Source organism: Martes martes (genome assembly GCF_963455335.1).
Source record: "Martes martes genome assembly, chromosome: 8".
NCBI lineage: Eukaryota > Metazoa > Chordata > Mammalia > Carnivora > Mustelidae > Martes > Martes martes.
The window spans coordinates 81811669-81824231 of NC_137895.1; the positions used below are offsets into that span (position 1 = coordinate 81811669).

The 12563-nt window shown below is 40.0% G+C and overlaps 1 protein-coding gene across 4 annotated transcripts in view; it reads right to left on the reverse strand.

Annotated features, from left to right (window-relative positions):
- The window catches only part of SCAF11 (SR-related CTD associated factor 11), a 71942-nt gene extending 60560 nt beyond the window's left edge, over positions 1-11382 (reverse strand). Inside the window, exons 1-2 of one of the 4 annotated variants that reach the window (XM_080810353.1) lie at positions 10963-11249; positions 9059-9184 (exon numbers count right to left, since the gene is read on the reverse strand). The gene's annotated coding sequence lies outside the window, so the exon portion shown is untranslated. Of the gene's footprint in view, positions 1-9058; positions 9185-10962 lie in introns of all 4 variants that reach the window. The other 3 variants (XM_080810355.1, XM_080810352.1, XM_080810354.1) reach the window with 3 other exon arrangements.
- Between the last annotated feature and the right edge of the window lie 1181 nt (positions 11383-12563).

Consider the following 12563-nt stretch of genomic DNA (forward strand, 5'->3'; position numbering starts at 1 on the left):
TTAGTCTCTTTTCTGCAAAGATGTGAAAGGTCACTCTTTGGTTCCTCAAGAAATGTCATCCTCTAATCCTTTGTAAATTGGTACAAATTGCTATAGTGAAACTAGTACTGAAAAGAAAAAAGCAATTGTTTTGTGTAGTGAGCAGGACATTCACACTCTCTCCACTCCAGTTCTGCCTATTATCTGAATTTCTTAAACTCACCTAGGCAGTTGTCTCAGATAAATACAGTTTTATGTTACCTAAGTATATAATCAACGTATTCTCAAATGAATATTTCATACGTAACTTAAAGAGACATTTCACCTTACTTCTATAAAACATTACTATTCTAATCTGGAAATATGTTATCACTTACTATGAAAACTCACTTAAAAAATGAAAAAGAAAGAACACTCTTCTACATTAACATCAGGCATGGGCAGATAACTGGGATTCTTTCCTAACTCTAATTTTATTATAAATGCTCCAAATGCCCCAAGAGCTGGACTTTCAGGTATGCATTCCACACTATTTCTAGATATACTTTCTGACATTTCCTAAATGATCTCATTTAACTTTTATAGTATTTTGTGAAAACTTCTCTATTCTATATACAATGAAATTAAGTAAATTGTCTAAGGTCACAAAGCCAGTTCTAAGTATCAGGATTGGAACTCAACTAGCCCTTTGTTAAAAGGGCTTTAAAGAAAACAGGTATTAATCTGTGTAACTATATATTAAAGGAAATTAATGGAAAGCCAGAGATTCTCAGGAGAGAAATAATGGCTATAAAAAAATTGAGAAACAAATGGAAATTTTAGAACTGAAAAATACAGTATCTGAAATAAGATCTCAGCAGATTGAAAACACAAAGGAATGAGTCAGTAAATATGAGGATGTATCAAAAGAAATGATCTAATTTGAAGAACAGAGAAGTGAAAGACTGAAAGAAACTGAAGAGTCTCTGGGTCCTATGGACACTATCCAAAGTTCTATTTATGTCATCTGAGTTTCAGAAAAATAAGAGAAAGAGATTAGTACATTTAAAAAAAAAAAAAAAAAAAAGCAAACAAAAAGAAATGTTGAAGGGGCGCCTGGGTGGCTCAGTGGGTTGGGCCTCTGCCTTCGGCTCGGGTCATGATCTCAGGGTCCTGGGATCGAGCCCCATGTCGGGCTCTCTGCTCGGCAGGGAGCCTGCTTCCTCCCCTCTCTCTGTCTGCCTCTCTGCCTACTTGTGATCTCTCTGTCAAATAAATTAAAAAAAAAAAAAAAAGAAAGAAATGTTGAAGAAATAATTTCCAAAACCTTCCCAAATTTAAAAATTCACAAATTTTGGGAGATAACGAATAGGATTAACTCAAAGGATAAACATATCTAGAAAAATCATAATCAACCACAAAAAAGCAAAGGGGAAGGAAAAAAATCTTTAAAACAGAGAAACACAACATAACAGATGAAATTAATGATTCAAATTACTGCAAGCTTCTCATCAGAAACAACAGGATCTACAAAGACAGGACACCTTCAGTGCTAAAGAAAATAACTCTTAACCCAGAATTTTGTATCTGATAAAGAAATCCATCAGAAATGAAAGTGGAAAAGGCATTTTCAATTAAGAAAAACAAAGAGATATGGGCTATGGTGAGTGCTGTGAAATGTGTAAGCCTGATGATTCATAGACCTGTACCCCTGGGGCAAATAATACATTATATGTTAATAAAAATAATAATAATAAAAAAAGAAAAACTAAGAGAATTTATCATCAGCAAGGCTACCTTAAAAGATATGCTAAAGGAAGTTCTCCAAGCTGAGGAGAAATGGTAACAAGAAACTTGAAATTCCATTAACAAAGAAGAAAAATAGTCAATAGCCACATATAAATAAGAGACTATTTTTCTCCTCTTAAGTTCTTTAAAAAGCACGATTACTATAAGCAAAAGTTACATTATTGTCTAGTGGGGTTTTCATTCCATATACATGTAATACATGCAACAACTTTAACATAAAGGTCACTGGAGGAGTTGTTTGGCTTCTACAGTTGTAAATCTTAACTCTAAATAGATTGTTAATATTTCAGTATATATTTAATTCCCAGAGCAGCACTGTCCAATAGAAATATAATATGAGCCACATATAATTTTAAATTTTTAATAGTCATATTTAAGTTAAGATAAAATCAATCTAGTATATTTTATTAACTCAAAATGTCCAAATACTAACCAGTAAAAAACTTATTAAGTGAAACATTTTATATTCTTTTTGTGATAGTAAGTCTTTGAGATCTGTGTGTATTTTCCATTTATAGTACATCTCAAATCAAGCTAGACACATTTCTAGTTGTCAAGAGTAAACCTAAGGCAACCACAAAGACATAAATCAAAGAGATACAGTCAAAAAGTCAACAGATAAATTTAAAGTAGAATATCCAATATATTCACTTAATTGATAAAAGAGCAGGAAATGGGAAACAAATTAGTATATCAGATCAATAATTACATATAAATAACCTAAACATACTAACTGAAAGATTGTCAGATTAGATTTTACACAAATTACATACTGTCTATAAGAAACTCAATTAAAAAAAATTTTTTTTAATTTGAGTATAGTTGACACACAAAGTTACATTAGTTTCAGGTATAAAACAAAGTGATTCAACCTCTCTATATGTTATGCTATGCTCCCCACAAGTGTAGCTACCATCTGTCCCCATACAATGCTATTACAATATTAAGACTATAGTCTCGATGCTGTGCCTTTTATTCCTGTGATTTATTCATTACATAACTGGAAGCCTGTATGTCCTGCTCCCCTTTATCCATTTTGCCCAGCCTCCCACCCTCCCCTTCCCTCTGGCAACTATCAGTTTGTTCTCTGTATTTAAAGGTCTGGTTTTGCTTTTTAAGAAATTCACTTTAAATATAAAGACACAGGTTAAAATGAACGTACAGAAAAAGATACACCATGCAAATTAGTAATCAAAGAAGCTGGAGTGACTATATTAATATAAAATATATTTTTAACTTCTTTTAAAGGCTTGATTGGATTTGTGTCTCCTTCATTTAGTTTTAACTACTCCTGTAGCAGTTTTGAAACAATAAAGCTATTTTCCATTTCACACATCTCCCTCATATTATTCATTCTGATGTCTAAGAAACTGAACACATACAACAGTTCCTAAAGAAATATGGCCTTAGTGCATTAAAGCTGTCCTATCTGAAGGCTCTTCTATGATAAGGTTTTCAGGTGAATGATAGCTTACAAATTTTTTAAGTTATTAATATTTATTCCCTATTAGAACAATAATTTAAAGAAACAATTTTCTTGACAGGCCATCTAGGCATACAAAATAGTGTTACAAGTATATTTACCTTAACAGGTCATTCATCATTTGTAAGCTGTTTCACTTACCCCAGAGAATTTTCAAAGCAGTGATGCTGTGGCTGCTCTCTTGAATATTTGTTTCTGTTTTCGTTTACTTTAAGCAGCTGAATTACTAAAATGGCCAGGGTATTTAGCCTGGCTTGGAATACAAAGACAGATTAAGATACTATAACCCTCCCTGCCACAAAAACTAGAGCTAGAGAAGCAGCATACAAAAGATGAACAAGATAGCATATGCTAAGTGCCAAATGTGAACTACAAGCATTTTTCAGGACTAATTTAGTCAGAAAGAATTCATTTAGTACAGCAATAGGAGATAAGGGTAAAGACATAATTATGGGCCAGAATGTAAAGGGACTTAAAGTTTAAGTCCAAGGTAGGACCTTAAATTGTGTTTTGTAAAAAGTAGGAAATCGCTAAGGAAAAGAAAACTTTGATCCCATTTATCTAATTTGATATGTTTAAACTGGGTGTTTTGAAATAATGCAGCAGCAGAAAGTGGAGAAAGAGAGGAAAGTATGGGAAACTAATTAGGAAAAAATGGAGGAACACTGGGGAGCAAATTAAGAAGGCCTGATTAGGAATAAGCCCCTCAAGGGCAAAGGCCATGTTTCATCCCAGATCTACTAGACACAGATATTAACCAACTTATAGCAGAAGATTATGTAAGAGAAATGCCTACTTTATATTAGGCAATAAACTGACATGTCTTTGCATATTTAATCCTCAAAATCCCATACTACAGAACATTTTAAAAATTAAAACACCACTAATATTGTACACTAGTAATACTGCATTAAAAAGGTTTGAAAATTGCTAAACAGAGTTAACTTAAAGGTATGAAACAAAAGGGATTGGAGTTAGCTGCTATTACCACTGGACTCAGGTAAGTGTTCCTTAAAAATTAAAATAGGTGAAGACACTGATTAAGTCACCAATAAAAGGTGACAATCACTATCTGGGACAACTAGAATGCAAAGCTAGGTCTGACTGACTCCAAAGAACCAATTTTTACTTTACTGTCAAAATTTTATTAAAAAGACTCTACTGAAAGTACATCTAAGAACTCTTGGGTAAACGGGAAAATAAGGAGGAAGATTAGTATTATCACTAACAGAGATGTCAGAGTCTCAAGAGGATTTAAATTTTAAAGTTGAGAACCTATTTGATCATAATTTTCACTACAAGTTTTGGTGTGATAATCTTTTATAAAAACAAATGAATATAATCTTTAAGAAAATATGTCTGTAGGTTGGTATTCGGCCTGGAGGTGTTGGAACCCAAATTAACGTCAGGTGTCCATATGAAGGATATGAGGTAGCCCAGAGTGAGGTACTGGAACTCAAGCAGAACAGTGAGATCCTCAATATGAGGTATCCGAGGGGCCTAGGATGAGGAATGCCTCCTGGCACAAATCATCAGAGCCTTAGGAAGAGTGAAAATGTTATGCAACATGGGGGAGGAATTTGGCTACATCCTGGTGATTGATCGTAAGTGAACACACTAAGGATACTGGGTCAGTTTTCTCCTTCTGAGAGAAGGGAGTTATAAATTTGGAAAGGGAGAAAATGAAAACAAACACTGGAAAACAAACACTGAAACTGGAAAACTTAGTACCAGCTCATGGTTTCTTATATATACAGAAATAAAAATAGCACGCAAATCTTGGTTCTCTAAATACCTTTCTCCACTAAAAGATACTCCTCCTTGAGAAACGGCTGATTCCAGGGTCACAGCAGGGAAAGTATGTGCAAGGTGACCCAAGAACATTTTCTCGTGTCAAACAGTAAGGAAGCACTCAAAGCAAGTCAAAAGACACAGAAACCAGCTTGAAGGGGCTTTCATTGGTCAAAGCTGGGACAATTTGAGAATAAATAGCAAATCTGATAAAGAATGGGCTACTTATAAAGTATCAAAATACTTCCCCACAAAATGCTTGTTAGTTACTAAAAAGAAAAAAAACTTTAGTGAAGAAGCTTGAGAGACTTCACCTTAATCAAGTGATCAAAGCGTATATCATCAATAACAGCACAGACAGAAATGGTATGCCATCCAATAGGATGCAATGAGAACACAGCATCATTACTGAGACACTCCTAAGGGGAAAAAATGCACAATTTGAACCCAACCATGAGGAAATACCAGGCAAATCTAAATTGAGAGACATTTAACAAAACTAACCTGCAATCTTTTAAAGTGCCAAGGTTATACAAATCAAGAAAAGACTGAGGGACTGTTCTAGGTAGAAGTGTAAAAAGACATTACAGTTAAATGCAACACAAATCCGAACTGGATCCTCTTGTTAACAAATGAAATTACTGTGGAAACTGGAAAACCTGAATGAGGTCTGAGAGTTAAAGTGTAGTAATACACCAATGTTAATTTCCTGAGTTTCATATATTCATATAAAAGAAAGTCCTTATCCTTGTTTGGGGTGATGAGAAGGCATCTGCATCTTACTCCCAAATGGCTCAGGGTTTGAAAAAACTTCTCTGTACCTGTATTTGGGACTTAAGCAGGATTGTGTCTGCAACCTACTCTCAAATGGTTCAGGGAAAAAAGTCCTTTGTATTGTACTTAGAATTTCCTGAAAGTTTAAAATTGTTAAAAAAAAAAAAAAGACTATCTACAATATTCATTTATAGCACCCAAAATGAACATATAAGCAGAATATTACTCCTTCCAAATGAAGAATATGTGTTTCCACCTCTTCTTATAAGAAAAGACTCTACTTTATTATTTATGGGATTCTTAATGACTTTTGATCTATATCTGCACCGTAACAGCTATTCCTTCCCTTAGCTGCGCTGGCCATATTTCAAAAGCTCAACAGCCACATTAGCTACTGTACTGGTAGCAAAGATACACATTTCAATCATCACAGAAAAGTCTACTACTAGATAGGACTAACGCAGAGTTTGAGAGACCAACTGATACAACGAATAACTAAAGACCCAAGAGTCAGATGGACTTGAGTACGTACTTCTTAACAAGTTCCCTGACACTTAGCAAGTCATTTAACTTCTCTAGAGCCTCAGACTCCTTTCTATAAAATGGATTAATACGCCCAACATTGCAAGGCTGCTGAAAAAGGTCAAATGAAAATTTATGTAAAATGTCTAAAACAGAGTGGCTGGCAAATAACAAATGTCTGACAAACATTAGGTCTCTTCTGTAATGTGGACAGATAATTTCTCAATCTTTGATCTCAGTTTTTTTTACTAGTTAAGTAATTATAGGAACATCAATATGAAAAGAAGTAGCTTACTATCTTGCTTATTCAAAATGCCAATGAGCTCCTTGTTGTTAAATTCAACTAAAAAATCTTTTAGCTCTTGGGGTATCTAGGTGGCTCAATCAGTTAAGCATCCTGACTCTTGATTTCGGCTCAGGTGGTGATCTCAGGGTGGAGATCAAGCCCCTTGTTGGGCTCTGTGCTGGGCATGGAGCCTGCTTGAGTCTCTCTCCCTCTCCCCCTCTTTCTGTGTCTCTAAAAAAAGGGCCTGGGTGGCTCAGTCGGTTAAGCATCTGCCTTTGGCTCAGGTCATGATCCTAGGGTCTTAGGATGTAGTCCTGAGTTGGGCTCCCAGCTCAGCAGGGAGCCTGCTTCTCCGTCTCTTCCTGACTTGTGCTGTCGCTCTCTCTCTCTCTCCATCAAATAAATAAATAAAACTTAAGAAACTTAAGAAAAAAATCTTAAACTTTTACATTACTCAACTCTCATCAACACTTGACCCTACTGATTACTCTTCCCCTAAAATACTCTCTTCCTTTGGTTTCTGTTAATACCACACTCAACTCATACTTCTCTGACCTTCACAGTATTCTTTGGGAACTTATATTCCTCCGGCATACTTTTTTTTATTTTTAAATGTTAGAGGCCACTGTGATTCCATTCAAGTTATATTCCCTCCCTTAGGCGATTCCACCTATAGTTTCGACTATATCAGTGACTCCAGTTTTCTATTTTCAGCTCACAACTCTTCTCTGAAATTTAGAACCATATTATGTAATTTCCATCTGAAAGTTCCAGAGATATTTTAAATGCAATATGCCAGAATCAAAAGAACCTTGGACCTTATGTGGTATCACCATCAACCCAGCTGTTTCCCTGAGTTGATGGTTGAAATTTCTATGTCCTGCACTTTCCATCCATCAACAGAGGCCTGGTGATCTTAAATCCACTTAAATTCACTTTTGCCCACCTCCACAATTCTCATCTAATTCAAGCTATCCTCCATCTCTTCTCTACTACTACTGCAAGAATCTTAATCTCCATACACCCACTCTTGCTACTTCTCCCTTTTGATACCCACTACCACAATCATAATTCTACTTCCTGGAACTACCAAAAATAAGTCCAATTTGGCTTCTAAACAACAACATTTTAGACAGTAAGAGAGTTATACCACTTTATCCTTACTTAGCTAAGTATTCTTAGTTCCATTTATATCCTGACAGATCAGTTTTAAGATTACATTCGATCACACTCTCCTTTGAAAATTTCCCCTGAACTGAATCTAAACCATGGATACAAGCAATTTAGAGTTCATGCAAAAGACAGACTGGCATAGTTTAAAGTTCCGAACCACAATTACTATTTTTAATGTTTCCAGCTGAAAGCAGGTTGACCTATTAAATATTAAATATAAGCACCTACTACATATCAGGCATTGTTCAGGTATTTGGGGACAAAACAATGACCCAAACTGACAAACCCTGTTCTCACAGAAATTCACTAAAGTGAAAGAGAAATACAATAAACTTAAGATAGTAATTTATACAGTATGTTAGAAAGTGATTAACACTATGGAGGAAAATCTGGCTTACAAAGTGATAGGAAATGTGGGAGCAAGGTCTGCTATTTTATACGGAGTAGTCAGAGAAAACTTTAGTAGCAGAGTAGAAGTTGGTGGAACAGAGTGAGGTAATCAAGTCAGAGAGGAAGAAGAGACTCAAAACACAGAGCCTGGTAAACCACAGACTTGGATTTTACTATGACTGAAAAGGGAAGCCATTTGAGAAGATAAGTGACATGGTTTGACAAACTTCATCAAGATCACTCTGGCAGCTGAGTGTTAAAAGACCATATACTAAGCAAAAGTCATCGTGAGACTTCTTAGGAAACTATTTTGTAAGTAAGAGATGGGGGTATTGTTTTTACATTTTATAGTAAAACTGTATGTGCCTAAGCACCAGAATTAACAAAGCCACAGATTTAAAAAAAGACAATAATGAAAATGCAAAGATGAGTCTTGGGAATATTAAGAGAATACCAGGTATTTTAACTCTGAGCTCTACTCAGTACTATTACCAGTTAGTAAAATTCAAATGCAAGATAAGGTGCAAAGCTACTAATTTATTCTTTGGACAAAGGGTATAGCTAAGAATTTAGGTTTTAAGCTTCTTTATTTCACTGGGCAAGGTAAGTCAAGATCCAATGTACATTACTAAAAGGCAAGGGTAGATGATGGCAGACCTTGCTAAAGGGAAGATACAATGAAAATTATTCGAAGGCTGGCTCTTTTTATTACGTCTACATCTGCAACTCTCTGGTTAGGTTTCACAACTGTCTCTCACAGGTGTACCTAAAAAGTTCAGTATTAAGTCGATGAGTAGTAAATACTTCTACTATTAAAACATGCTACTGATGGTGAATCAACAACATCAGGCAACTGAACTGTTTCCTCTTACCTCTAATCAACAGCACAGCTTTTCAGGTAAATTGCCTGAGCACAGGCTAGGGCCCAAAAAATAATGGGGAAGCTGGGTGACCCCTGAAGAGTTTCAATCTTAACTCGTGGACCCCACTAACACCACCTGAAGACATACCAAAAAAATCACTTTTAAAATTTTTTCATTACACATTTGAGGCAGGCAGTATATTTATGAACAATTTTCTATTTTCCTCTACAGTTGTATTCCCCCTTGACATACTTAAGAATGTTTTTAGAGTGTGAGTACACTAGGCATAAGCAAACGTCCAAATTTTATCCTACCAAAATTTTAAAATGTATTCAAAATCTTTTTTATTTTGATGTACTCAAATTCTCAGGCAAAAAGGTCACCATCTGAACGTAAAAGTGGATTTTTATTAATATACTTGCAGGCACCAAAAAATATTATAATGCAAAACTGCACCTATAGCAATAACTAATTTTTTAAAAATTATAAATTCAGATTATCTTTGTGTATAAAACAAAAAAAATCCAAAGGCAATTTTAAATTTTCATCTGCCCAATAATTTAAAGCAACAAAAATAAAAATCCCGCAAACTTTTTCACTGCAGCTCTTAACCAACAGCAAAAAAGTGAGACGATTAAGCCAACTGCCAAAGAAACAAGAAAACAGAAAGCAATGGCCCAGAAAGAGATTTGATTCTTATCAAAATTTTAATACAATTACCAATAAAATACAAAAACTGCCAGTTATTTAAGAATGTTTTCCCTTCAATATTCTCCCAAGGTAAGCAGTCACATGCTCGAATTAACTTTTAAAATGAAAAATGCATCTATTAATATGCTTTTTCCGAAATTCAGTGAAAATTCCGAAACTGGGAAAATTTAAGATCAGCGTCCACTAGCCAAACATTAAAAACTTTTGATCAGTTTTGCTTAAATATCTTAGTTCACTGGTGGTAAGAATAAAGATATTAGTTAGAAGCAATCCAAAATAAATAATAATCGCTCAACTCGGCAGACACTGTAAGAAATTCTCTAGAAAAATGTTAGAGATATTTTACAATTCAACATTTGAATCTGTATTTTAACCAACTGCTTAAACCAGGCATTTACTTTCAAAACAATTTTTCAAAATATGTGGGTAGCAACACGGCCAGCAATCTCTAAAAAACGTCTTTAATGGTTCAAAATTCCTAGGTGTGAGGAGGGGCGACTCCTTAAGCTAAGTTTAGATCGGGCCTTTTGTTGTCAGCCCAGGAAACGGGTTTAAAATTGGGGGTGGGAGAGCAGTTTGAAATTCAGGACCGGGGTAAACGCTGATGCCTAGCAGCGCCGGCTCTTCCCTATTCGCGCACTGAGAGGTCACGGCGCAGTAAAGTTTGGTTTCACAAGCGGGCTTGGACACTATTGACAAAAGCAAAGTCTTCTAAGTAAGCGAACTCGGGGGTCGGGGAGCACCCGGAAGCCCAGCAAGACACGTTTCCACTGCAGGGAGAGAGTGTATGTGTGCCGACTCGGTCGTGGAGCCCCTTGCCTCACCCCACCCCCCACAACTGGACCCCGCACCCAGGCGGGGACAGGCTCCGCCGGCAAAAGCGGCGGGAGCCGGGTAGGCCACAAGGAGGAAATGGGACGGGGTGTCGACAGTGAGGCGGCGGCGGCCGGAGCGGGGCGTCCCTCACGGGGTAGTGAGAAGGAAGAGGGGCCCTCCCCGCCGCAGCTTCCCCCGCCTCAAGAGGCAGCTCCAACTTTCCTCCAAGCGCAGGACGCCGCCCGGGCCGCGCGCGATTCCGAAACTTTGTCCGCCCTCCCGTCGCCCCGGGTCCGCTCCTCCGCTCCGCGCCAGCCCGTAACAGCCCCCACTTCGCCCCGACAGCTGCCGAAGCCCATCCGCCCCCGGGGTCGGCCCGTGTTTACCTCAGGCCGAGGTCGAGGAGCTTGCTCCAGCGGCGGCGGCTCCACTGCAGGTCCCTAGGTCCCCGTCACGACGCCAAGTTCCCCAACATGGACTCCTTAGTCCGCTTGGAGTTGTTCCGGGGGTCGCTGGGGCACCGGCTCTACCCGCCGGGTCGGGAGGTGGCGACGGAGCAGAGAGCGGACCCGGGCTGCGCTGCTCCGCGCGACTTGCGCCACCGCTGCTCCCCCTCCCCCCGCCTTGTCTGGCCTCCTCCCTCTCCTCCCCGCGCGTGCCCTCCCCTTTCTCCCCCTCCGCTCCGTTCAGCCGCGCCGCCACATGTCGGCGCGCTACGGTGACGACTGCGGCGGCGGCGGCAGCGGCGGCAGAACTCGCCGCACTCTCCCTACTTGCTTGTTGGGCCCCGCGCGCACTGCTGCAACGCTCAACCAGACCACTGGGGGGCGCTGGCAAACCACCCTTAGCGACCTAGGAACGTGGCGGGCGGAGTGACGTCACGCGGCCTGGGAGTGGGAGGGAGAACCGCGGCGAGTGGCGCGGGCTTCTGGGAAACGTCTTCCGCGCGCTGTCATCCTCCCACCCTGCAGATTGTGCGCAGGCGCCGTGTGTGAGGCGCTGGAGTTGGCGCTCCTCTGGCGGCAGAGCGGGCGTAGCTGCGGTGGACAATGAAGGAGTCCCTCGGGGACCTGGACGTGAGGTGGTTTGCGTGGCATTTGCTACCCTATCTTTATGGTAATCCGATATTGAAGAGTATTCTTAGGCTGTGTGGCGGTGGATTGAGTTTTCACCCAGCACCGTTGTCCACCTGAAATACACCTCATGGGGAGGTTGAAGTGTCCTTAACTTGGAAGCCCACCTCTTTCTTTCCGCCTGGCGGCTTTTAAAAAATGCCTAGGGGAGAGGTTTTCCCTGCGGCACGTCGAGCCTACGCTTTTCCCCGTGTCTTAATTACCACAACAAAAAAATTAAACTTGGCTATGATTATCTTAAAGGACTTCCACTCTGTGGTCAGGCAGCGGCGTGATTCTTCGATACTTTGTCCGGACCTCCGATGTGGAACATGTGCGCCTTGTTCATTCCCCGTCGGGTCATCAGAGCTTTCGTTTTCCTTCGGAAACACCTTCACAGGCTGTTTTTTCAAAGTCACTGACTCTTCCACCTCCTAGTTTCTCTTCCGGACAGTTTCTGCACGCTCCTGACTGCTCCTCCCGCGCCGGCGGCCACCCCCTCTTCTTCCAGCTGGTCCTTCCTGTCCCCCGCGCACCCCGGGGTCCTGCTAATAGCTCCCGCGGGAGGAAGCTCTGGCCCCGGGCCGCCCGGCCGACGCGGCTTCCTCCAGGTCTCAGTCTCAGCCAGCCGCGCCGCACGCCCTTTTCCCTGCGGTCCGCCCCATCCCCCTGCTGTGCACGCTGCGCCCCCTTAACCACGCTAAGCCTTGCCCAGAATGACTTTCCTCCCCACGTGGTCGATACCCCGCCGGCAGGCCACCTCTCTGCCGCTCTCGCCCAGACTAGGCTGGTTGCCACGTCCCCCGCTCCCTGTACTGTGAGTGCATCCTGTTTGGTCGGCTCCGAGTCTGCCTCTCTCTCTGAGCTCTGGGGCA